Source organism: Gopherus evgoodei, chromosome 5 (assembly GCF_007399415.2).
Source record: "Gopherus evgoodei ecotype Sinaloan lineage chromosome 5, rGopEvg1_v1.p, whole genome shotgun sequence".
NCBI lineage: Eukaryota > Metazoa > Chordata > Testudines > Testudinidae > Gopherus > Gopherus evgoodei.
Window position 1 is genome coordinate 77,769,220 of NC_044326.1, and position 24,911 is coordinate 77,794,130.

The following is a 24,911-nucleotide window of genomic DNA, read 5'->3' on the forward strand; positions in this document are numbered from 1 at the left end:
GGCTGAGGATATGGCTCTTTGCATGCACTACATGTATAGCTAATGGGACTAGTCTCATGAATAAAGATACACACAGGCATAATACTGTAAAGGGGTGTGTGTGTAAAAACAGTCTTACTACCACCACACTAACAAACACAATCATACTGTGACATAAAAATGTTTCTATTTAAAATAGTTGAGTTCTTAAAGCTAAATGTTGTTTACTTAGTTCCATGCCATATTAGATATACTGAAAAATGAATAATTTAGAATGATCAAATATGTTGTTATTAATGTTTGCTGCTATATGTGTTGATTTTACATATAGCAGCAAGGATAATTCACTAATTTGGCATGCTACCATAGATCACTGCAGCTGACCTGAGTCTGTCTCACCCTAGTCATGGATGATGTAGAGATAGTTTAATACTTTAATCTGGAATATGTGTTAACCCCACTGGCCAGAACTATGTAACCTGTAATTTCAATATCAGTAACCCTTTCAAGAAAAGAGGTTCATATTTATTAATTTTCTGCCATACATTTAAAAAGTAATACATCGGATTGCTCTAGGGGGGAGAGAAGAAATTAAACATATTCCAGTGAATCTCTCTATTGGATATATTTATTTTTGCATAAGTCCCCTATCTCCATGAAAATATTGCCAATGTTTTAGGTATTATATTGCTGTCAATTTCTTTTTCTGCCCTTTTCAAAGGGACTAAATTTCTTTTACAAGAGCTGAGAATCATAATTTGGCCGGTCCTGCTCTTTAGCCATATTTTTCCTTATGTGTACTAATACCACCAATAAATAATACCCCATGTGTGAATTTTGCCTGAGCAATCAGTATCCTGATTTTAGTGAAAAACTTCACCTCAGAACGAGGTCACTAAAATATGATATAGAGAGTAGGGATTACTGCTACAGGCTGTGCAATGCTTCTAGCATACTTGATTTTTCAGGTAGCCAATTGACCTATGCGATCTCATAAAAAGTGCATAACCTCCATTCTGCCTTTAGAATGGAAGCAGGCTCTGAGTTCAAGATGGGAATTGGTTGCTATTTTGGGGGTGATTGCACTCTTCTCCCAAACAGACATTGGGATCTCTCTCTCTCTCTCTCTCTCTCTCTCTCTCTCTCTGACAAACACACACACAAAATCAGTGAAGACGATCCGGGCCGGGTTTGGCTGTCTTTAAATTCCAAAAGGGGGGAGAGTCTCAAATAGCATCAATGCAGTTAGAGGTGCTAGTTTGTTACCAGGGGTCCAAAAGAAGGGAAGGGGGCTTAAATTCCTGTTTCTCATCCTCTTCAGGAAACCCCACAAGTTCTCAGCACTTGCACACGCCGGAGGCAATGAGACGTGCTTAGGAAACCAGGCTCCTGCAGCTCTGTGCGGCGGCTGATCCCTGGGCGTACAAAGACGACCATCCGACTGTGAACAGAAGGAGCAGCCTGCTCGTGGGCTGGGAGCTTTGCAGCGGGAGGGTTATGGCTGGGCGGTCATCCCCTGGCTGGCAGTCCCCGCTACGGCCGGCTGCTCCTGCTGGATGCTGAGCTGCCCGCGGCTGCCCCCTCCTCGACTTCCATGCAAATAAGGAAAGAGCCGGGGCTGACGTGCTGGCTGGGGAGGGGGAGGCGGGACATGCCGGGGCTGAGTGGCAGCGCCGGGGAGCAAGGAGGCGGGAGAGCCAGGCGGGTTCAGTGACTGAGACAAACTGGAGGCTAGGAGCAGCTGGTGCTGTCCACGGCGCGGCTGGTGCTGAACCCGGGACCGCGCGCGAGCTACACACCTCCCCACCCCCCCAAAGGCCACAGCGCCCCACCCCCTTCCACTCCGCCCATCACCCACTTAGGAGCAACTTGGCAAAGGAGCTGATCGCCCCTGGAAGAGATCCCGCCGGCTCTGCTGCTCCTGGGCGCCCTGCTAGACTAGTTCCTGGGGATTGCTTCGGAGTTTTACCCAAACTGTTGGCTCCCTTTTCTCCCCGTTGCGTGATCCCAATTTGGACGTGTGGTGAAAAGAAATATTTCTGTATGCACCATTCTTGTAAAAGGACTCACTGTTTTCTCCTGAGGGACTTTTGTGACTGTTAGACCAGGTAAGGAGGAAGCTCTGTTTGAATGGAAATGCATGTTTATTTGTTGGAGAGGGGGACTGGCCAAAAGAAGAAGAAAAGTGCAAAGTTGTGAGCTTGTTAGCTCTGAGGTCAGTGCAAAGGAAACAATTGGGAAAGATTTCAGCAGCTTTCAGCATCAAAATGGGCTCTGCAAGCAAGAGAGGAATGCAGAATGGGAAGTTGGGGGATTATTTTTGTTGCGAAGTTTCTATAATCCTGATGTTGGGTTTATCATAAACAAATAATTCCCAGTTTGTAAAGGGGACGGGGTATTATATTTTTGATGGATTTTAATTAACCTGCATTGAAGAAGATACTTCACATAACTTCCAGGTTTGGGGCGAGTACATCTCTAATCGATTTCGCCTGTGGGCGAGTGGTATGTAAGGTCAGGCTGGGAACTAATGAGCCAAGCAGGAATTAGAGAGGATTTGCAAAAGAAATGCCTGATGTTTGCCCTGGCGTCTGTATGTGTGGCAGAGAAGAGGAGTGATGCCTTAGGGTGGTTGATAAAAACAACAACAAACTTGTGAAATTGAAATCTCTCTGGGAGCTCGTCCTCGCTTCTTCATCAAGGTGGATAGGGGTACGTGTTTTGAAAGTTGTGCCTTGGTTGTTCCAGTGTTGACTGGTGAATGTCAGGCCTTCCTCTGGGCTAGAAGTAGGTGTAAATGTGGAGCTCTGATTTAATAGTACAGTATTATATTGTATTACAGGGCCGCTGCTGTTTGGTAATTGAATGGAAGTGGGAAGCGTGGGCAGATGAAATGCCGCTGTTTCAGCAGCGTTTATCCTTTGGCGTGCTTAGCAGAGCGCTCTGCTCCATTTAAGGGTTTGCAGTAGAAGATGCGTTGCTTGCTTCTCTAAATTCTCAGTGTCCTGAGTATACAACGAGAGGAGCGGGGATTTGTGTGTGGAGAGCTAAATGCTGATTCCAAAATGAATGGATGGTTTGTAGCAGCGCCAGTGAGGTGACTGAGCGGAATAGGGAGACAAATTAAGTCTCCATCCTGCATTTTGTGACGTTATTTATTACTTTGGCCAATTCAATGAATTTTCCTTAGACTCCAAATCTAAAAGTCATGTGCCGCATCACGTATTTGTAATGTGCAAGTAGCCTTAATAGGTATAAGCATTAAATGGAGATTATTTATCTGCTTCATTCCAGAAGCAGAAAAGTTACTGCCACGTTATTACAGCAACATTTTCTCTTTACAATTTATTTAAAGTTAAAGTGTGATTTTAGTGAATATTTATCAGCTACAATATAAGTTAGGCTACTTGGCAGCAGTGCAGGCATGGTGAAATGTAAAGTTAAAAGCTGATAAATTCAGGCAAAAGTAAATGTTCTAATTACATTTAAGTAGTATTGAACCCTGTTACATAGATGTAAGAAATGTCCTTTTCCCCTCACTAATTATAAAGCAGCTCTCCCTCCTTCCTACCCCAAAGAAAAGCGGGTGGGAGTTTATATACAGCATTCAAACAGACTGTTAACCTTCATGAGCCTACAGTTAGAGGTCTATATCACCTTTAACACATGTGAATATTTGTTTATAAATATATTCAGGATTTTCATAAACATGTTAATCCTTGATTTTTGTCCCTGCCTCCTCTTTTTTTTTTTAAAGAAGTGTGCAATTTCAGGAAGTTTGCTTTCAAAGACTGATTACATTTATTTTTTTGAAAACTATATTTTGAAACATGTTACAAAACCAGTGAAAATTAAAAAAAAGTAAAGTACACAACCACATTTTGTAATGTTGTATACACATACAAAGGGCCTGAGCCTTGTTACTTAAGTAGTCCCTACTCACACATAGGTAGTCATGTTAACATCATTGTTACTGCTTGCAAGATTAAGGACTCCTCACATGAGGAAGAGTGTGCAGAATTGAACTCTCTGACATCGATCGTGTTACTAGGGTTAATCATATGATAAATGATGCACTTAGAATTTACAACATGTAAATTCTTATTGTACCTCTTTAAAATCTTTATGTGTGTCTGTGTGGTTTACACTATGCTGCTTTCTTTTAGAGCTGTGAATCACAGGTTTAAAAATAACAGAGATTTTACCTATTGGGCAGAGACTTTCCAAGTAGTAAAATGGTATTGCTATCTTCAAATAGACATTTTAAACATATAATCTAAGAGTAATTCAAACACTGTGGCCCATGAATATTTCTTTTGTTCAGTTTGTGTGATTAGGAAACAGTCATTTTTCATCCTTGCAATATACATACACACACACACACACAGATAACAATGGGATTTGTTAGTGCAAAGTTCCAAAAACTTTAAATTACAAAATTATCTCTTGATAGCCGATGAAAATTAAACTTACACAGTCAAATCACTGCTATATTGAATTCTCAAACTAACACAGCTTCACATTGTTGCCTATTTTAGGTCCTTACCAAAAATCATTATTCAGTCAAACCCTCCCATTTACTAAGGGCCGCAGTGTGAGCCTTGCCAACAGTGACTAAGTACGTGAATGTATTTGCAAATGCAAGTACAAGGATTATATCAATGTCAATAAAAAGCCTTCCAGTAGTTCTTAGCATACCTTTGTTTGTGGGCCATGCAGTTATTTTGCTGAGTTAAACAACAGCAACAAAAAGTTATTGATCTGGTTTCAAGTGAATGTTGTCTGTGTTACTCTGTTTGAAAGATTTTCTCAGTTGTGATCTAATTATACTGAGCTGTCATTCTGCACTTTTCTTTGTGCTTGTCTAGCCTTTAATATTTCTTTAAAAGATAGATATTTCACCCATCTAGGTTAAGACACATAAACAAATACAAAAAAATCATAAACTTCCATCATCAATAACCAGTATTCTAAATTTCTGTACAAAGTAAAAGATGTAATTTTTCCATTAATTTCCCTAGCTTCTACTGACAGCAATGCTACACTTCAAGTTCTGCCATGTTTCCATGATAACACCCATCCTTAAAAAAATCAAATTCATACCTGAAACACAGGAGGATGCCTCCATTATGTTCAGTTGCACCCAGTTACAGCAATTCTGAGTTTAGCTTGAAGGGCCTAAATTAAAGGATTCACACCCTAGATGTAAAAATTGGCCTTGAGCAAAAAATTTAGTTTTCAGTTCACAATATTACACCATTATTGCCAGATGTTGCAGTGATCTCAGAACAGAACATGATGTAGCTCTCAAAGACTGACTTATGAGTCATGTCTTAACTTTAATATTTTTATTTTTTTAGATTAAACTAGGAAGTCTTTTTTATTTACTATAACTTGTTCCATTACATTATGTAATGCTAAAGCAAAATGGGTGGCTTAGTGAAATCATTTGCTCTTCTAATTTGCAGCCATTTCAAAGTCTGGAATTGTCATGATATTATAGTTTGATACAATAGGGTTGTTTTTTTCTGCCTGTCAGGCAGAAAAAAAAGACAGTCAGTTCTCTTGTGTATTTCACTAAAAGGACCATAAGTTGCAACTTTTCATTAAACACATTATACTGGTTAATAAAGACCAGGTTTCCGAGGTGCAGGGCATCCAGAGCAACCTATGATTTCACTGAGAGTTGTCGGTGTCCCACAACTCTGAAAACTGTGCTGAGCAAAAATCTAACTCTTTTGGTAATATCCAACAATTATTAAGGCCAAAGTTACTATCATTGCGCAATCTTCGGGAAAACAGCCCTTCCCACCACTCCCTGATTTTGCTTTCTGTCCACAGGTAGAATCGGCCCACTCACAATGGTTCTTCATATCTCTTCATCATAATCTAGGGTGACCATATTTCTCAAAGGGAAAATGGGACACTCTCTGGAACCACCCCAGCCACTTGCCCGCACCCCCCAACCCACCACACGGACCTGGAATTGCTGCTCGCCCATGCTATGCTAGGCTGGGGCTGGCATCGCTGCTCGCCTGAGCCCTGCCTGCCCCCTGCCTGAACCCTGCTCCCCCCTCCCACTCCCGGCTGGGACTGGCATCACCATTCAAACCCCCCCCACACACATGTTCCTCCACACCCCACTTTTTTGACAAATTCCCACTTTTGCAAAAAAAAGTCGGGATGGCTGGGACAAGGCTTAAAAAAGGGACTATCCCTGCCAAAATGGGAGATGTGGTCACCCTACTGTAATCAGACTTTCCTCTGGGGCTACTTTGTGGTGTTCACTTTCCAAATTCTATACCCAGGTTTTGTGTTAGTGACACCCTCTCCAATTTCTCCTGCTTGAAGGCACTTTTTGCTGACAGATACTGTAGTTATGAGTTTGTAATAAAAATATCAGCAGTAAAAATGCATTGAATGAAGTAACAGACATGTTGTCATTAACTCTGGCCCGCCTTTGCCTGAACAATAAAGAGTGGGAAATTTTGATAGGGAAAATTCTTCACTGTCCATATGTGAAAGAAGCTGAAGAGCTATTTCCCATTGACAGCATCTTCCATTCCCCATAATCATCCATGTGAACAGGTGAATAGATTGGTGGTCTTCAAATCAATCAGTCCTATTGGGAATCAGAAAGGTATGATTCCCAGATGAGTGGAAGTGACAATTTGAGTGTATATTGAATTATACATTTATTATTCTGTGTGATACAGAGATATATTTATTTATTTGGCAGCTAATTTTCACTGAGATATTTCCCTTTACTAGTTTAGAAATAAACCATGAAATAAGCATGACTGCTTGATTTAATTAATTACCCTTTGACACATTTAAAGTGAAATTAATGGCATTTTATTTGGATTGTATCACTAGGTTTTCCAAACCATAAGATGCTAAAAGAATATGAAGAGTTAAATCTGAGGACTAGTTGGCAGTACTGTCACTGATTACTTGAAGTAGGTTGAAGTTCAGGATTTATTTGCATTTGAATTAATTGAGTTTGGTGTCCAGCAGAGCTTTATAGAACAGGGTTCAGAAAGACTTTAGTATAATAAAGTACTCAGTGAATACTTGTGTATGTTAGAGGGAAGATAATGAAAGATATTTTCAAGATTTTTTTTCTGTCTGATAATTTTTTGTACTTAAATATGTTTTATCTAAGCAAACTTTATAGTAACTTTCAAATACTTATACCACTAAGTATGCATTCTTGTGTTAATAAGGGCCAAAACTGGGTATCTAATGTTAAGCTTTTATAAAGGCATGTTTAGGTGTCTAAATAAAAATGGCTTATTTTCCAGTGGTGTCGAACACCTGCATTGACAATTAAATACTATGTATGGTTTATATCTTTTAATATTAGTCATATGCAATATACTCTATCACTATAAGAGAGTTTAATAAATGAGAGAAACTTGTAATTTATTAGTATTGATTATTTGGATTCAAAACGGCACCACAAAATCCTAGATGCTTTCTATAGTGTAACTCTTTTGAAAACACCTACAATTCTGAGGTAATCCTAATACATAAATTATCTGGACAAATCTTCTGGGTCTGATTATGCTCTCAGTTACACTAAAACAAACCTAGTAATGAGGGAATGCAAGAGTACACAGGAGGGAAAACTGGTGCTCTTAATTTATAAGGAAATAGGATATAATTTGCCTTTCAAATATCTTGACTACTGTATCATGTTTCAAGGTAGAATATTTTATGTTGTATTGTATTATATTATAAATTTGTTTCAGCTCAATGTTGTATAGCCTGGTACAGTGTGTCACTTATAGGACTTATTGGGTTTAAATTAACAGTTACTTAGAAAAAAAAAGATTGGCATCACTGTGGATAGCTCAGTGGAAAACTCTGCTCAGTGTGAAACATCAGTCAAAAAATGTAAGTAAAATGTTAGGATGTATAAAGAATGAGATAGACAATAACAGATAATATAATTCCATGCCTTCTTACCTTGAATATTGTGTTCAGTGATGGTCACATTATCTCAGAAAGGCACTAGGAGAGCAGAGATATGTGAGATTCAGAGATGGGTACCTAAAAATATTGGATGTGGATGTAAACTTCCGTAACTGATGAGACTGAAATGATTGGAGAATAGATGAAAAAGACAGGACATGATAAAAGAATATAAAATAATGAATGACATGGAGAGAGTAATTCAAGTGAGTTCCAGTTACTCTTTCTCATAGCACAAGAACAAAGGGACATTCAGCAAAATTGAATGGAAACAAATGTAAAACCAATTAAAGGATTTTTTTTTTTGCACAGAACATAATTGATCTTTGGAACTTACTGCCACAAGTTATCACTGAAGCCAAGTGATTATCAAGGTAAAAAAAGAAGTAGACACATACAGATAGTGAGAATATCCACAAATATATTACACAAAAATGAAACACTTTATAAGCAATATAAAGACTCATCTTCAAGGCAATAAACCCACCACTAATTTAGGTTAGGAAGAAATTTCTCCTGTGGATTAGGTATACCTTGATTTTTCCATGATGGTATTTCTTGTTCCTTCTTCTAAAGCAGTGTTTCCCAAACTTGGGATGCCGCTTGTGTAGGGAAAGCCCCTGGTGGGCCAGGCCAGTTTATTTAACTCCCGCATCCGCTGGTCTGGCTGATCGCAGCTCCCAAGCCGCTTCCTGCAGCTCCCATTGGCAGTGAACCGTGGCCAGTGGGAGCCACGATCGGCCTGACCTGCAGATGTGACAGGTAAACAAACCAACTTGGCCCGCCAGGGGCTTTTCCTATACAAGCGGCATCCCAAGTTTGGGAAACACTGCTCTAAAGTATCCTATATTGATCACCAGGATACTGGATGAAATGGATCTTTGGTCTGATCTAGAATGGCAGTTCTTATGTTTTTTTAAGAAAACATGCTTACCTACCTGTTTGCTATATTTTATTATATATAATTAAAATAAAAGTGCCCTTGCCTTTCTCAAAATACTTCTCAGAAAGGATTTGTTCAGAAATTGAACTATCTACATGAAAATGCACCAAATGCAAATATGATGTCATTTGAATATTACCATATTATTTTTCTATTTCTTTGAGTAATCACATTGTGGGAAAAAACTCCACAAATATTCTGCAGATTTAGTTCATTTTTTGGAACAGACAGGCCAGATTTCTCTCTCTCGTCTTTTGTGTGTCTGTACCACTAATGCCATATGTATAGTCTATACGGTTGAACTTTTAAAATAAAATTTAATATATAAACACAAATACTAGCATCTGCTCTCTTAATGCTGGAGTGCTGAATTCCAGAGAATGTTACTGAGAGTTAAGTATGCACATGAAGAAGAGAATAAACACTTTAGTGATTACCCTTACCCCAAATATAGGCGTCTACTCTCTCTCTTACTGATGTGATAGGGAGGGTTTTATGCAAATAACTCCCATATGTACCAGTCTGAGAACAGTTCCTTAATACTCATTTTGAGAGAGACCATCTTTTCCTTTCACAAGCAAGGAATTTCTCTTTTAGGTTTCATTTTTTTAATTGCTTTTTCAACTTCTGTATGCCTCAGTTTTGTTCTTCTTTCCATTTTCTCGGCAGTGATTATTTTTTTTTCTTTTTCCCTAGTCTAAGGTTCTGCTCCAAAGCACATCTAAGTCAATAAAATGACTCTCCTTGTCCTTCCTGGGCTTTTTATCAGAACCTAAGTGACTATTCATTTTTTTATAAAAGGTGTCAGCCCTGGAGAGTGAAGTCATCAGAACAAGTACCTCATGGGGAACTGCAAGCTTTCTGATTTTTTTTTTAAGTCTTGACTAGGAGGAATCAGACAGTAACTCAGAGAGTAATATGGTCACTATACATTCACTGTCTAAGCTCTATAGTGTCCACAGAGGTCCAGTGGCTAACTGACCTACCAGAATGGTGGTGCAGCTTGTTCCTCACAATGTGTCCTCAATCTGCTCTGCAGGCTGATATAGGGGTATAGCTCCTGGGAGTATACAGAGAAATAGCAGTCCTTGTGTGCAATTTTTTCTGGCCCTTATTGATGCTGTGTAAGGGTAGAGAAAATCTCCTTACCCACTCGTCACACTATGTAAAGGCTAATCATGACATCAACCTTAGTGACAAGCCACTGCTGTTGTGGGAAGTGTACTGGCTTTCAATCACTACTGCCATGGACCAAATTGTGACAAATAATCTGTAAGTGATAGACACTATAACATTACTAATCTCCTAAAACATTTTGTTCCTAAGCAGATATAAGACATTTTTCACCACATTATCATGATCTGAACACACTGTATATTTAAGAAGAACGAACCTCAGCTACCACAATGGAGATCTAAAATATTAATCCTAAAACTGTTGTCTCCAATACACTTGCTGTGCTTCTCTCACCCATTCATATTCCATTACATTTCTTGGACCATTCAGAAACAGAGCAGCTGTCTAGTGGTTATAAATAAAAGGAGAGAGATTCCTATTTTATTTTTATGGTTTTGCTCTGAGTAGTTTTTGATCAATAGTAAGTTTTAGTAAAAGGTATTCTGCATATTAATGCATGGGCAGTTTAGTTATTTGCTTGGGACACTAGAAACTGAACAATGCTTTCCCTGAGGTTTAATTTTGGTGTTTGCTAAGTAAAAGTCCTAAGTTGGTGACAGTATCAGGTGACTTTTAGATGGGGTTCTTTGGCTATATTACATTTTTGCCTATTGTCATCTACTAATTTTGTTCCTTTATACCTAGAGAATTATTGCCACAAACATACTGGAATAACTTGCATTTTCATGTTCTTGTTGCAGTCAACAGGGAGGGTAAGATGCACCTAAGGGTTTTCCTCTGAAAATAGGCAGAATGCTGTAGGCCTTAGAAATTAAAGGAAGATGCCCCTGTGTCATAAACAGATAGCTAAGGGTTAATGTCTCTTTCACCTGGAAAGAAGTAACCTGAAACACCTGACCAGAGGACCAATCAGGAAACAAGACTTTTTCAAATCTGGGTGGAGGGAAGTTGTGTCTGAGTCCTTTGTTCTGGTCTTTTGCCTGTCTCTCTCTTGGCTATGAGAGGATTTCTGTCTCTTGCTTTCTAATCTTCTGTTTCCAAGTTGTAAGTACAAATATAGTAAGGCAGTAAGGTTTATATTGTGTTCTTTTGTATTTACATGTGTGTAGTTGCTGGAATGTTTTGAATTGTATTCTTTTTGAATAAGGCTGTTTATTCATATTTCTTTTAAGCAACTGACCCTGTATTTATCACCTTAATACAGAGAGACCATTTTTATGTATTTTTTCTTTCTTTTTATATAAAGCTTTCTTTTAAGACCTGTTGGAGTTTTTCTTTAGTGGGGAACTCCAGGGAACTGAGTCTGTGCTCACCAGGGAATTGGTGGGAGGAAGAAGTCAGGGGGAAATCTGTGTGTGTTAGATTTACTAGCCTGACTTTGCATTCCCTCTGGGTGAAGGAGGGAGGTGGGGGGAGAGATTGGCTCTCTCTCCTTGTGTTTCCAGGACTGGAAATAGAGAGGGTGGAGTCCCTCTGTTTAGATTCACGGAGCTTGCTTTTGTGTATCTCTCCAGGAACCCAGGGACGGAACACCTGGAGGGGAGAAGGGAAGGGAAATGGTTTATTCTCCTTTGTTGTGAGACTCAAGGAATTTGGGTCTTGGGGTCCCCAGGGAAGGTTTTTTGGGGGGACCAGAGTGCCCCAAAACACTCTAATTTTTGGGGTGGTGGCAGCTTTATCAGGTCCAAGCTGGTAACTAAGCTTGGAGGTTTTAATGCTAACCCCCATATTTTGGATGCTAAGGTCCAAATCTGGGAATAGGTTATGACAACCTGCAGGCCACAAATCTAATATTTTAATATATTTATGTACTTTACATCTTTTCACCATGATAGTCTCATTCACATAGTGATCCACGCTCTCAGTTAGTAAATGTTCTCTCCTATAGTTACATTTTTCAAATGGTATGTGTGCATTTGTCTTTGTGTATACTATATATATTTTCACTCACAAAAATGCTAAAACAATAGTAAAGCTCTTGTTTGGAAATTCAAAATTAAAACTGATACCCTCTCTTCCAGTTATCCAAATATTCCTGGTTATTGCAGCTCATATGATCCATTGCAGTATGTATGTTTAAATGTACCCTATCATCCACAACACATAGATACAAAGACATGAAATAAAATTCCATATGCAATCTGGAATATTCTGGCTATTGTGAGTCTGTTTTATTCAAGTTCATATACCACACTAAGCACCTTCCAGCATTGTGCAAAGGAACATAACTAACATCAAGGATTAATCTCTCTGGGAAGAGGAGAGGGAGCCAAAGGTGCATCCACCACACCTGTATTTAAGTGTTAAAATAGGTATTTGTTCATGAAATGGGTATAAATGTTGAAAATAACTTTAAATATTTGAAAGTGCAGCTCTTAATGTGATGTAAATGTGAGTGGGGGACTGTGTCTGCAATTATGTTTCTTTTTAAAGCAGAAAAAGAACAATAGATTGTATTCATAGAAGCTCAGAGTTTAAAAAAAATGCGATTATTTACGTAAGAGATTCTTTTTTGAAGACACTGCAGTTTGAATACTTATATAAGGACTTGAAAAAAAACCAGCCCGATCTTAATGGCTCAAAAGTAAGGTTCACATAAAGCTTCAAATTTATCTGAAAGCATAGGGGTTCCGAGGTTCCATTATGATTTTGATCATCACATTAGTTTCATCAGCATTTGGCAGACCTAGACCTCTGCTGTGTGGAGAGACCTACCAGCAATTTCTTTCCTGGTAAAGCACTCTGTTAAACCCTGGGATCGCTCCGTTTATCTGAATTTTCTTCAGAAGAGGGAGAGAGTGTCTAGGGGGCACCAATTGTCCAGCCCCACTGGAGCTGGGTCTTTCAAGAAACAACCAGAGAAGGGCCACTGCCCCACAAACCACTGAGTCTTTGGGGGAGCAAGAAGCACACCTCCACTTGAAAAGACACAGTGCAGTAGAATCTCTGAGTATTCAGGGACAATTAGTTCCCCAGGTTATTTATCTGCCTTGCATTCAGACTAAGCCTTTGTGCTAACAATCCATGTGAAATTTTCATTGCTTTTGACAAGTATCTGAGGGATCAGCTCTGTCACAATCTTGCACCAACTCTACCTCAACTGCGTGTCTTGGCTGGATATAATAGCTGTCCCAGGCATCACTTTCCTCACGCTTGGCACTTATCGTGTCCTCTAGCTTCTGTGTTGCCATTTTTTCTCATTTTTCCAATGCATTTTTTATCTTCTTGCAAGTAATTTTTTTCTCAATTCCTCACTTCGTTGAAGTCAGAGAATATTTGGGTAGACCCCAACATAAATTTATTATCTCTTCATTTTATAAAATATACAAATCATAATCTCTGTGGCTATAGAGTACCTCAGTCTTAAAATCACAAACTAAACTGAGAAAAAGTCATTTCAAAGATACTCAAAGAGCCACATAAAGTCACATCTCTTCACGTCAATCCCTAATGCAAAAGTCTGAACAGACAGGCCTGGCAATGTGCAGTGAAAATTAACAAACTTCGGCTCTATGAGACCAATGAGGGAAGTGAGCTCAGCAGTTGTAGATTCTCAGCTGAAAATGATGTCTCTTGACAAAGGCATTTTAATCTGGGAGTTCTTGGAACGGACTTTTAAAAAAAAATCATCTTCACAGATTTATCTTCAGAATTCTACGTTGTTCTGTATAGGTCTTGAAATGAACTTATTGGTGTTTATCACTCTATATAATATATCTTGGAGTTATTCAACAATCTATTTGTCTAAACAAGCCACTTAAAAGACAAAGTAAGTGTTATTGCAGTACCCTTCTGGGCTAATTTCTGTTCTCGGTACACATGAACCGCACTAAGTCAGCAAGATATGAAACATTTAAACTTATCCTACACTTTGTTCTTAAGTGTAAAAAATAATAATGTTAACATGAATGTGAGGGACAGAGGGCCATGTCCCTCAGTCCATAGAGGGACACATTGCCATTTTTCTATTTAGGAGGAAATAGTTAAGCGCTGCAAGAGGTTATCTAGGGAGGTTGTGGAATCCCTGTCATTGAGAATTTTTAAGAACTGGTTAGACCAGTTGTTCTCAACCAGGGCTCTGGGGCCCCCTAGGGGGCCTCAAGCAGGTTTCAGGAGGCCTCCAAGCAGGGCCAGCATTAGACTCTCTGGGGCCTAGGGCAGAAAGTTGACGCCCAATCGCATCAGGCTAAAGCCCAGGTCAGGGCTTGGCTTTGTGTTCTTCATTGCGCACTAGGGAGCATCAGCAGGGTCCACATGGACACTGGAGCACAGTAGATTCACACTCCAGCTTGCTTCAGACTAATTCATTGTTTAGACAAGCTCTCTTTCCTGAAGCACAGGCCAGAGTTGTGTCTATTTCCAGACTTCTCAGAAAGTATTACAGAGATAAACCACAGGGTTACTGTATGTAATACCCTTAGCAGTCAGTTGTGGTAGTCCTCAGTCAACTTTACGGTTCCTGTGTAGAAAAACATTAAGTGTATACAGAAAATAATGTAAACAGTACATGGAATACTATAAATAACTTTTAAACAAAAGCTATCAAATAGTAAATCTACTGGTGTTCTTCATATAGACTTCCCTCCCTCCCACACTTTTTTTTTTTTTTGCTTTTACATGTTTAAATGCAATGTTTCAACTTAACATTTACACTTCTGTACTTTAACACATATCAATGAACTCACTTCCCTCTGATCTTTTTATAGCAATGATTTTTTAGTCTCTGTAATGTGACTGCAATATGTAATGTGTGTCACCTAGACTCTTCAGAACTTGGGAATAGTGGCAGCATCTCAGTCCTTTTAAATACTTCAGAACCCTGATAGCAAACTATCTGGGGATCGGTACAGCTAGCAGCATTTGAGCACTTGGGCTAATAGTTGACTGATCTCCTTAGCTGCTGATAAAAGAGAAATCTGTAGTCTACATCCAGAGTGGTACAGGTAATGGGATCCCTGGATTTCTATAAAGGTTTCACTATATAGGGCACTATCTTTTTTCCATAAACTCGGGTCATTCAGGTAAGAATTTACAAACTTTCACCTCCCTCAGATTAGCCCCTGAGAGAGTCCCAGTTAGTTAATAGCTGTGTAGCTTCTAGGGGTAATAAATGCTCCCCTACCAGCTCTCCCTCTAGGTCTATAGAGTCCCAGTTAGTTAATAGCTGTGTAGCTTCTAGGGGTAATAAATGCTCCCCTACCAGCTCTCCCTCTAGGTCTATAGACTAGAGTGGACCAAACATGTTAATGGAGAGCTTCCCTAATATGTAAAGCTGGAATAGTACTGACCTATATCCAGAGTGCTTCTGGTATTGGAACCCATCCTCGCAGCACACACATCCCTCAGTCCTACATCAGTCAGGGCTGTTTTTAACCCATAATGTTTATACCCGTTCCTTTCTCTCCCCAGCCCCTATATGCTGACTGGCTCAGCTCTCAGGTTAGCGAATAGGGTCTGACTGACCAGGTGGTTCATCCACAACAAAAAATACCTATAAAGCTACCAGGGCCAGCTCTAGTTTTTCTGCCACCTCAAGCAAAAAAAAAATTGGCTGCACCCTACCCCAGCCCTGGGAACCCCTCCCCACACCCGCTGCTGCCCCTGCCCTGGGCTTCTTGCCCCCACACCCCTTGCCGCCCGAGCACTGGGCTCCCTCCTTTCTCCCCACCAGTGCCCTGACCCCACCCGCACTCTCCTGCCGCCCCAGTCCTGGGCTGTCCCCCCAACCTGCAGCCTCCTGCTGTCCCAGCCCTGGGTCACTGGTAACTCACTGCCAGGGCGGGTCATTCAGCAGGAATTTTGGATGTGCACAGAACACAGACAGGATTGGTTCCCATATGGTTACAGAACTGCAGTAAAGTGGAACAATTTTCAGCTTGTTTGATTGCAGGATATCTGGATGCATATTATAAGACTATCCTACATAAATGAGGAAAAGTTGAGATGCCTTTATTATTCTTTTGTTCCACTCTTTGTTTATATGGGGAATCTGCCAATGCAATATTACTGTCTTCCTTTTAAACAAATACAACTTTAAAAAAAAAGGGGGCGGGGGAATAGCTGTTGAAAATAGCAATTCCAGTCCTAAAAAACACTGGGAAGTATTTCTTGCTTCTTCATTTCTTACCCTACTTTTTCTGCAGCAAGTTACAGTTGGATCAGTATATTTGATCTGGGAGAATGAAGTAACAGCTGCCCAAATTGAGCCTGAGCACTCCTGAATTTTGAGGGTGTTCAAATCTGGAAGGCAGGTGCTAGATTCTCTTTCTGAATATTAGCTAAATCTGGAAAGGAAAAGTCAATTTCTGCTTCCATGGCTCAGATGTGGAAATCCTCCTACATGCCTGGTACTGTATCTAAAGCTGCCAAAGTCCCTTAGCAGAGCCTCCCCTCCCTTACTTTTCACTTTAAATTCTAGTGGGATCCACATACCTCCCTTGCTAGGCTTCAGATAGAGAGGTGCACTGTCCATTTATCCACCCAATTCCTTCTTTGTGGGCTGCAAGGTGAGGTCACACCAGTATCTCTAATGCAGTCTGCGGAAGTCTTCTGAAGGGGACATCTGGGGCAAAGCCTTCGACTCCTTGGGCACATTTGTTCCCCATTCAACCCAGTGCCAACCTTTTCAACTCGCAGCATGGTTCAGCTACCTCACTCTCTCCACTTTCCTGTTGATAGCTGCCAAGGAATTGCTGGGAAATGTAGTTCTTTCCCTGCTCCAGGGCTGGCTCTATAGGCAGGGAGCTAGGCAAGGAACTACAGCTCCCAGGGTCCCCTGAGTTCTCAGCGCCCATGCTGGATCCCCAGCTGCTCAGTGGCTCCGCTTATGCAGGGTTGTGAGAGGGGCGGAAGTGAGGTTAAAAAAAAACATGGCCAAAATGACGCCCCCCTGGAAATGTGACGCCCCAGGCACCTACTTGTTTTGCTGGTCCCTAGAGCCGACCCTGATAGCTACAGGAACAGCTAGTGAGCATGTTTAGTTAACCACCACATCCTATCTCTGTGCTCTTCCAACTGAGTTGACCTGCACAGCATTCTGCAAGTTTATAAAGACAAAGAATATTCCAGCTGAAATCCTTATGTCCTCTCCACTGTTTATTTCCCTTTCTTTGGTCCAAACAAAATCAAATGCTAGAGCATATGAGTTACACATCCATCTCCGGAAACAAATCTTCCATATTAAGGTAGGGAGTCTTGGCAAGCATAGACATAAACACAGAAATTGATAGAGGCACCAGTTAGTGCAAGAAAAACCTGCAGATGATCTTTGTTTAAGAAAAAGTATACATTGCAGTGTCACCTGTTCTTAACTGAGAACTGCAAATAGTTCTTGCCAAGTACCTAATGAGAAAAAAGAATTTTATTTCTGCTATTTAGCTTCATTATATATTTAATGTCTTAATATTTTATAAATGTATGATTGTATATTAGACTTTCTATTTAGGCTAGTTTTTTTTTATAAATGTAATAATGTTAAAAATAGTTATCAGCTTCCAAAGCAATATTAAGGCAGTGAGGATTTTAATATACATTAAGTTGTAATACAGGTGTAGTTCTTGTGCTGGCTCTGCATGTATCACTCTTAAGAGATCTGGACTGTTCAAACACAGAGTTAAACCACATAGCCCTGTGTCTATCACTCTTGAGGAATGTTGAGTAGTAGTTCTGAGCCATGTAGTTTAGTTGAGTAGTAGTTCTGAGCCAGATCCACTTTTACAGTGTATTTTGGGCTTTATTTTTTATAGTTAAAAAAAAAAAAACCCTGCCTCAGATTACATGGGACAGCTGAGCTGTTTTCTGTTACCCGTAAACATTCTACAAATACTGATACCTGTTAACATTCTACAAATATTGATGAAACCAAAAATCTGGCAAATGAAATTAGTGGCCAGCTAATGGAAAAAATTAAAATTAACTGGGACAAATATGTATGGAACCTGTAAAGACCGTATCAAAGCCACATAAAATGAAATAGAAGGATGGGAGAAAAGTAGCCAGGTATACTTAACCAAATATTACAAAATATACAAAGGTAAATACAAACCTGCTATACATCATGACCCAAAAAACTTGAGAAACATGAAAACATGAAAGTTGTCACAAAATAATCATGGTTGGAAGTAAAACTTAGGAAAAAAATCTACAAAATGATTGAAGAAACATCTCATAAAACTGACAAAGTTAAAGAAGAAACAAATCAAGGACTAATTTTTGTTTAAAAGGAATGCAGACCATTTTAGACCATCTCACGCTGAGCTAGAAAGTCTGTGGAAAGAATCTGCCTGAATTACAACCTATAGTTCCTTCTTCAGGAATTCAGGAAAGTCCTACAAAGGAAAGTTACACATTTCTTTTATGCTATGGAATCCAGAGACAAGTTTACAGCCACAAGAAACTCGACAAGTGCTTATGTAGACAGCTTGGTTAATCAATCAATTCAGAAACCAGTCAGCTTTGAAGTAAAATAATCTTTTGAAGCTTATTATGCTCATTTTGAGATAATAGGGCAAATGAACCAATGGACCAGAGAACAAAAAGTTATATTTCTTGTTCGCAGTATAAAGAGGTGTACCCTTATTATGCTAAGATATTTATCAGAAAAAGACAGGAACAAGTTTCAGACTACATTAACCCATGATTTGGAAGTTGGATGCCAGACATCTTTGGCCAGAATCATTCAAGAACTGTATTAGACTGGCTGACATAAAGACTCTTTACCAGAACTGCCTGATGATATTGAGAAATTAGGGCACAGAACTATCCAAATAATCTGAGGAGCTACAAGATGTCTAAGACCATGACCAATATAAAGACAGTTTTCTTGTAATTAACTGGAAACTGAAGGTAAAACAAAATTACATTAAAATGCTAAGAGAAACTTTGGAATATGCACTGGAAGGACAAACTCACTATCTAGAAAACTTTAAAAAAGAATGAACGGAGGACATAATGGTTGACAATAATTCAAAATCTAACAAATGAGACTTCACCAGATGTACATAAAAGTCATTTAAACTAAGTGCTAGCATTAGGGGAGCTGTAGCCTCCTGTGCTCCCTCCCCTGGCGTGTTTCTGAGCTAGAAGGATGTCATGTACTGCTGGCTGGTGCTAGCTCTGGTTCCCCCATACAGGGAGAATATTTAGATGCCCTCCTTGGGCAAGTTTTCAGCCTTTTTGTGCCACTAGAGTGGCACAAAAGGACTAGAACATGAGCCATCATCTGATGCATATCCTCAAGGATGATGATTAAAGAAAACAGAATTCTGATTTGAGAGACAGCCAGATTCTTTTAATAGTAGTCCTGATAAATATTGCATAGTATTTTTCCCCTTGAAAACTGAGGAATATGATAATTGTGTTGCACATATTTTTAAGCAGAGGTAATTTTGTTGCTCAGTAAGGAACACTTGCCACCATTGAAAATGGTGAGTGTTCTATATCCCTTAACATTAAGAATTAATCTTCCTTGATCTCCTCTTTCAACTTACTAAAAGAGTTAGCATTTGGAGGTTGATGTGTGAAATTAAACTACAGTAGCAAGGATTAAGAAATAGCTGATTTATACTCTTCAGGGTGTGTGGGCATGCCAAACACAGCTGTATTGCATTTCATGGATACCAGTAGTATGTTCTGTGCATGGAGGCCGATTTCTTTGTGTATAATGACTCTGGCACTATCATAGGGATTTATAATCTGCCCACAGTAAGGAGCAACATGTAGTTGCATCATCCCTGGAGCAGACTAAGTCGTGTGTGTGTGTGCGTGTGTAATATGACCATTGCCAATTCCAGTAGTTATTTGTTTATATATTTTACCACTAGAATTTCATACTAAACTATTAAAACTCTTTTGAATAAAATACAATTAGTTTGATCATAATAGTACATTGCATGCTATGAAGTTCCTGATTATAATAGATGGGATTCTGAGAGGACAGTAAATAAATTCTTATATCAATGGCCTTGCAATAAAAAAGCTGAAATGAGATTATATTAGTGCAATAAAATGTAAATATGTTATGCATTGATAAAATAGATGTCTATCAATAGTAGAATTTATAAGCTAGAGACAACTACAGTAATGGTACATATGTTTCATTGAACATGCTAGTCTGTGGGTTAGAATGTTTGCTGCTTCTTTTGGTGATATTCTTCAAATACTTGTTAATATATAATTCACTTTATATTCCACACCATACTTTTTAATTTTTACCGAACTGTCCAATTGAAGCAGCGAGGCTAACAGACATGATATTTCCACTTCTAACTGGAGCCAAAGATGTCTCTTAAAATTGTTACCAAAGAGTGAAGTTCTGACAGGTTCTGGAAGCTTCCTCAATTGACAGATCTAAGAAAGATGTTGAATACATTACATTACCCTAGCAACTCAAGCTTCTTTCATGACTGACAGAACAAGTGCAATTTTCTGCACTTATTTCTGACTATGGTATATTCAGGCTCATAAACAGATAGCTAAGGGTTAATGTTCTTTTACCTGGAAAGGAGTAACCTGAAGCAGCTGACCAGAGGACCAATCAGGAAACAAGACTTTTTCAAATCTGGGTGGAGGGAAGTTTTGGGTGTGAGTTCTTTGTTCTTTGTCTTTTGTCTGTCCCTCTCGGCTATGGGAAGGATTTTTCTGTCTCCTGCTTTCTAATCTTCTGTTTCCAAGTTGTGAGTACAAAGATCATAAAACAATAGGGGTTATTGGGTTTTTTTCTTTTGTATTTACATGTGTGTAGTTGCTGGAGTGTTTTGAATTGTGTTCTTTTGAATAAGGCTGTTTGTTCATATTTCTTTTAAGCAATTGACCCTGTATTTGTCACCTTAATACAGAGAGACCATTTTTATGTATTTTTTCTTTCTTTTTATATAAAGCTTTCTTTTTAAGACCGGTTGGCGTTTTTCTTTATTGGGGACTCCAGGGAATTGAGTCTGCAACTCACCAGGGAATTGGTGGGAGGAAGAAGTCAGGGGGAAAAGAAAATCTCTGTGTGTTAGATTTACTAGCCTGACTTTGCATTCCCTCTGGGTGAAGGGCGGGGGGTGGAAGAGAGATTAGATATCTTAGTACTTCTGTTTTCCAGGACTGGAAACGGGGAGGGTGGAGTCCCTCTGTTTAAATTCACGGAGCTTGCTTCTGTATATCTCTCCAGGAACCCAGGGAGGGAACACCTGGAGGGGGGAGGGGAAATGGTTTATTCCCCTTTGTTGTGAGACTCAAGGAATTTGGGTCTTGGGTTCCCCAGGGACGGTTTTTTGGGGGACCAGAGTGCCCCAAAACACTCTAATTTTTATGGGTGGTGGCAGCTTTACCAGTTCCAAGCTGGTAACTAAGCTTGGAGGTTTTCATGCTAACCCCCATATTTTGGACGCTAAGGTCCAAATCTGGGAATATGTTATGACATGGTGTGCAGTGTTGTGGGAAAGATAGAATCCAGAAGCCAGTAGAAATATTATTTTCTTTTTCTCTGCTAGGGCTTTTAAGCAGAGAGAAACAGTTTGGTTTTAAAAGGAACCAGAGAGAATTTTTTTTTCTCTGCTCTCTCTTGCAGTTTCTGGCTTGCATATTAAGCAAGGAACCATTAAGGAACTATTACGGGTCTTTTGTCACACAATAGCACTCCCATTAGGAGTCAAATACCAGCACAAAACAAATGAAAATAAAGTGGTTTTTCTGGTTTACTTTACATTTAAAAGATTAGCAAATCTTTTAAATTTAAATTTAAAATCTTTTAAATTTGATTAGCAAACAAAAATGGAGGCCAAAGAACAAATCAAAGAAGCTGAACACAGGCGACAACTGGAAAAAAGACAAAAAGAGGTGGAGCTGAGAAAAAAGGAAGAAAGCATCAAACTGGCAGCCTACAAAAGAGAACAAGCAGCCAAAGAGGCAGCCCACAAAAGAAAAGTAGAAGAAGAAGAGGTGGCCCACCGAAGGAAACAAGAAGAAGAAGAGGTGGCCCACCGCCGAGACATGGAAAAACAACAAAAAGAAAGTGAAGAGAAGGAAAAACAGAGAAAACATGAACTGGACTTAGCGCAGGCTGGGCAGCATGCTCCAGCCAATCCTAAGAACCCTTCACCAATTATGGTTCCACGTCCCAGGAAATTTCCCACCTTCAAGGCAGGTGATGACACTGAGGCCTTCTTGGAAAATTTTGAAACAGCCTGTCTTGGGTACAGCATCCCTGAAAACCAGTACATGGTAGAATTGAGGCCACAGCTCAGTGGAGCTTTAGCAGAGGTGGCAGCTGAAATGCCTAAGGAGAAAATGAACGACTATAAACTTTTTCAAACCAAGGCCAGATACAGAATGGGGATAACCCTGGATCATGCCTGTCGGCGTTTCAGAACCCAAAAGTGGAAACCAGATGTGTCATTTCCCAAACACGCTTACTATATTGGGAAAAATTATGAGGCCTGGATATCAGGACACAATGTTAAATCCTTGGAAGAACTGCACCTCCTCATACAAATGGAGCAGTTCTTGGATGGTGTTCCTGAGGACATAACATGGTACATACAAGATGGAAGACCCAAAAATCTCACTGAGGTGGGGGAGATTGGAGCCAGATGGATGGAAGTGGCAGAAAGCAAGAAAGCTACTGTCAAGGGGAGCGAATATCCCAGGGGGCACACCGACCATAAACCCTACAACCGAGGACAGCCAAAGACCCCACATACAACCCAAGTAAAGCCACAGACGCCCTATTTTTCCACCTCACCAGTGTCCAGTAACCCACCTCCACCCAGTGACCAGTCAGATGGAAGATGCTTTAAGTGTAATGAACTGGGACATATCAAGGCCAACTGCCCAAAGACTGCCAACCGAGTGCAGTTCATTACACCACCATCACCCAAAAGATCCCCAGGCCCAGATGCCTCTCAAATACCCTTGGAGCGAAAGGAAATTTTGAGAGTGGGCGGAAAGAAGGTTACTGCTTGGAGAGACACGGGGGCACAAGTGTCAGCTCTCCACCAATCCTTCGTAGACCCCAAATTCATCAACCCAAAGGCCCAAGTGACAATTTACCCCTTCATGTCACAAGCTGTAGACTTGCCTACAGCTGAACTGCCTGTCTAGTACAAAGGCTGGTCAGGAATGTGGACTTTTGCAGTCTATGACAACTATCCCATCCCCATGCTACTGGGGGAAGACTTGGCCAACCAGGTGAAGCGGGCCAAGAGAGTGGGAATGGTTACACGCAGCCAAACCAGGCAAGCTTCCAGACCCAATCCTGTTCCTGAGCCGTCCACAGACGCCCCGTCTGTGTTAACAGAGACCCAGACAGAGGTAATGGACCCAGATTCCATGCCAACCACTGAAACAGCCACAGCACCTCCAGTCCCAGGCCCGGAACAGGAACAGCAACCAGCGCCAGCAATTGCAACCACACCTTCAAATTCAACACCAGAGGGCGCCAGCGAGCCAGAACTGGCAGAAGCAACAGACAACCACACCCAAAAGGCTCAGCCAGACCTGAAAAACTCCCTGGTGCACCAGTGGAGAGCGATTCACCAGCAACAGAAACAACCCCATCACCTACATCGCTTCCAGAGGGACCAAGCCCAAGTCCCCAGTCTGAGGAAGAACTGGTGACCCCAGCCTCAAGGGAATAGTTCCAGACTGAGCAGGAAGCAGATGACAGCCTTCAGAAAGCTTGGGCGGCAGCACGGAGCACCTCACCGCCTCTCAGCTCTTCTAATCGATCCCGGTTTGTTATAGACCAAGGACTTTTATACAAGGAGATTCTTTCTGGTGGACTCCGGAAAGAATGGAAGCCGCAAAAACAGTTGGTGGTTCCAACTAAGTACCGGGGAATCTCTTAAGCTTAGCCCATGATCATCCCAGTGGCCATACTGGGGTGAACAGAACCAAGGACCGGTTGGGGAAGTCCTTCCACTGGAAGGGGATGGGCAACGATGTTGCCAAGTATGTCCGGTCTTGTGAGGTATGCCAAAGAGTGGGAAAATCCCAAGACCAGGTCAAGGCCCCTCTCCAATCACTCCCCATCATTGAGGTCCCATTTCAGCGAGTAGCTGTGGATATTCTGGGTCCTTTCCCAAAAAAGACGCCTAGAGGAAAGCAGTACGTACTGACTTTCGTGGACTTTCCTACCCGATGGCCGGAAGCAGTAGCTCTAGGCAACACCAGGGCTAACACTGTGTGCCTGGCCCTAACGGACATTTTTGCCAGGGTAGGTTGGCCCTCCGACATCCTTACAGATTCAGGATCTAAATTCCTGGCAGGGACCATGCAAAAACTGTGGGAAACTCATGGGGTGAACCACTTGGTTGCCACACCGCACCACCATCAAACCAATGGCCTGGTGGAAAGGTTTAATGGAACTTTGGGGGCCATGATACGTAAATTTGTCAACGAACACTCCAATAATTGGGACCTAGTGTTGCAGCAGTTGCTGTTTGCCTACAGGGCTGTACCACATCCCAGTTTAGGGTTTTCACCGTTTGAACTTGTGCATGGTCACGAGCTTAAGGGGCCATTACAGTTGTTGAAGCAGCAATGGGAGGAGTTTACCCCTTCTCCAGGAACTAACATTCTGGACTTTGTGAGCAACCTACAAAGCACCCTCCGACACTCTTTAGCCCTTGCTTCAGAAAACCTAAAGGATGCTCAGGAAGAGCAAAAGGCCTGGTATGACAGACATACCAGAGAACGTTCCTTCAAAGTAGGAGACCAGGTTATGGTCTTGAAGGCGCAACAGGCCCATAAGATGGAAGCATCATGAGAAGGGCCATTCACGGTCCAAGAGCGCCTGGGAACTGTGAACTACCTCATAGCATTTCCCAATTCCTCACTAAAGCCCAGAGTGTACCATGTTAATTCTCTCAAGCCTTTCTATTCCAGAAAT

The 24,911-nt window shown here is 40.7% G+C and overlaps 1 protein-coding gene across 3 annotated transcripts in view; it reads left to right on the plus strand.

Moving 5' to 3' along the window:
* Nucleotides 1–1,568: 1,568 nt before the first annotated feature.
* FSTL5 (follistatin like 5) overlaps nt 1,569–24,911 on the plus strand; it is a 578,464-nt gene continuing 555,121 nt past the window's right edge. For 2 of the 3 annotated variants that reach the window (XM_030564448.1, XM_030564450.1), the window contains exon 1: nt 1,569–2,087. The gene's annotated coding sequence lies outside the window, so the exon portion shown is untranslated. Of the gene's footprint in view, nt 2,088–2,624; nt 2,692–24,911 lie in introns of those variants that run through there. The other variant, XM_030564449.1, reaches the window with a different exon arrangement.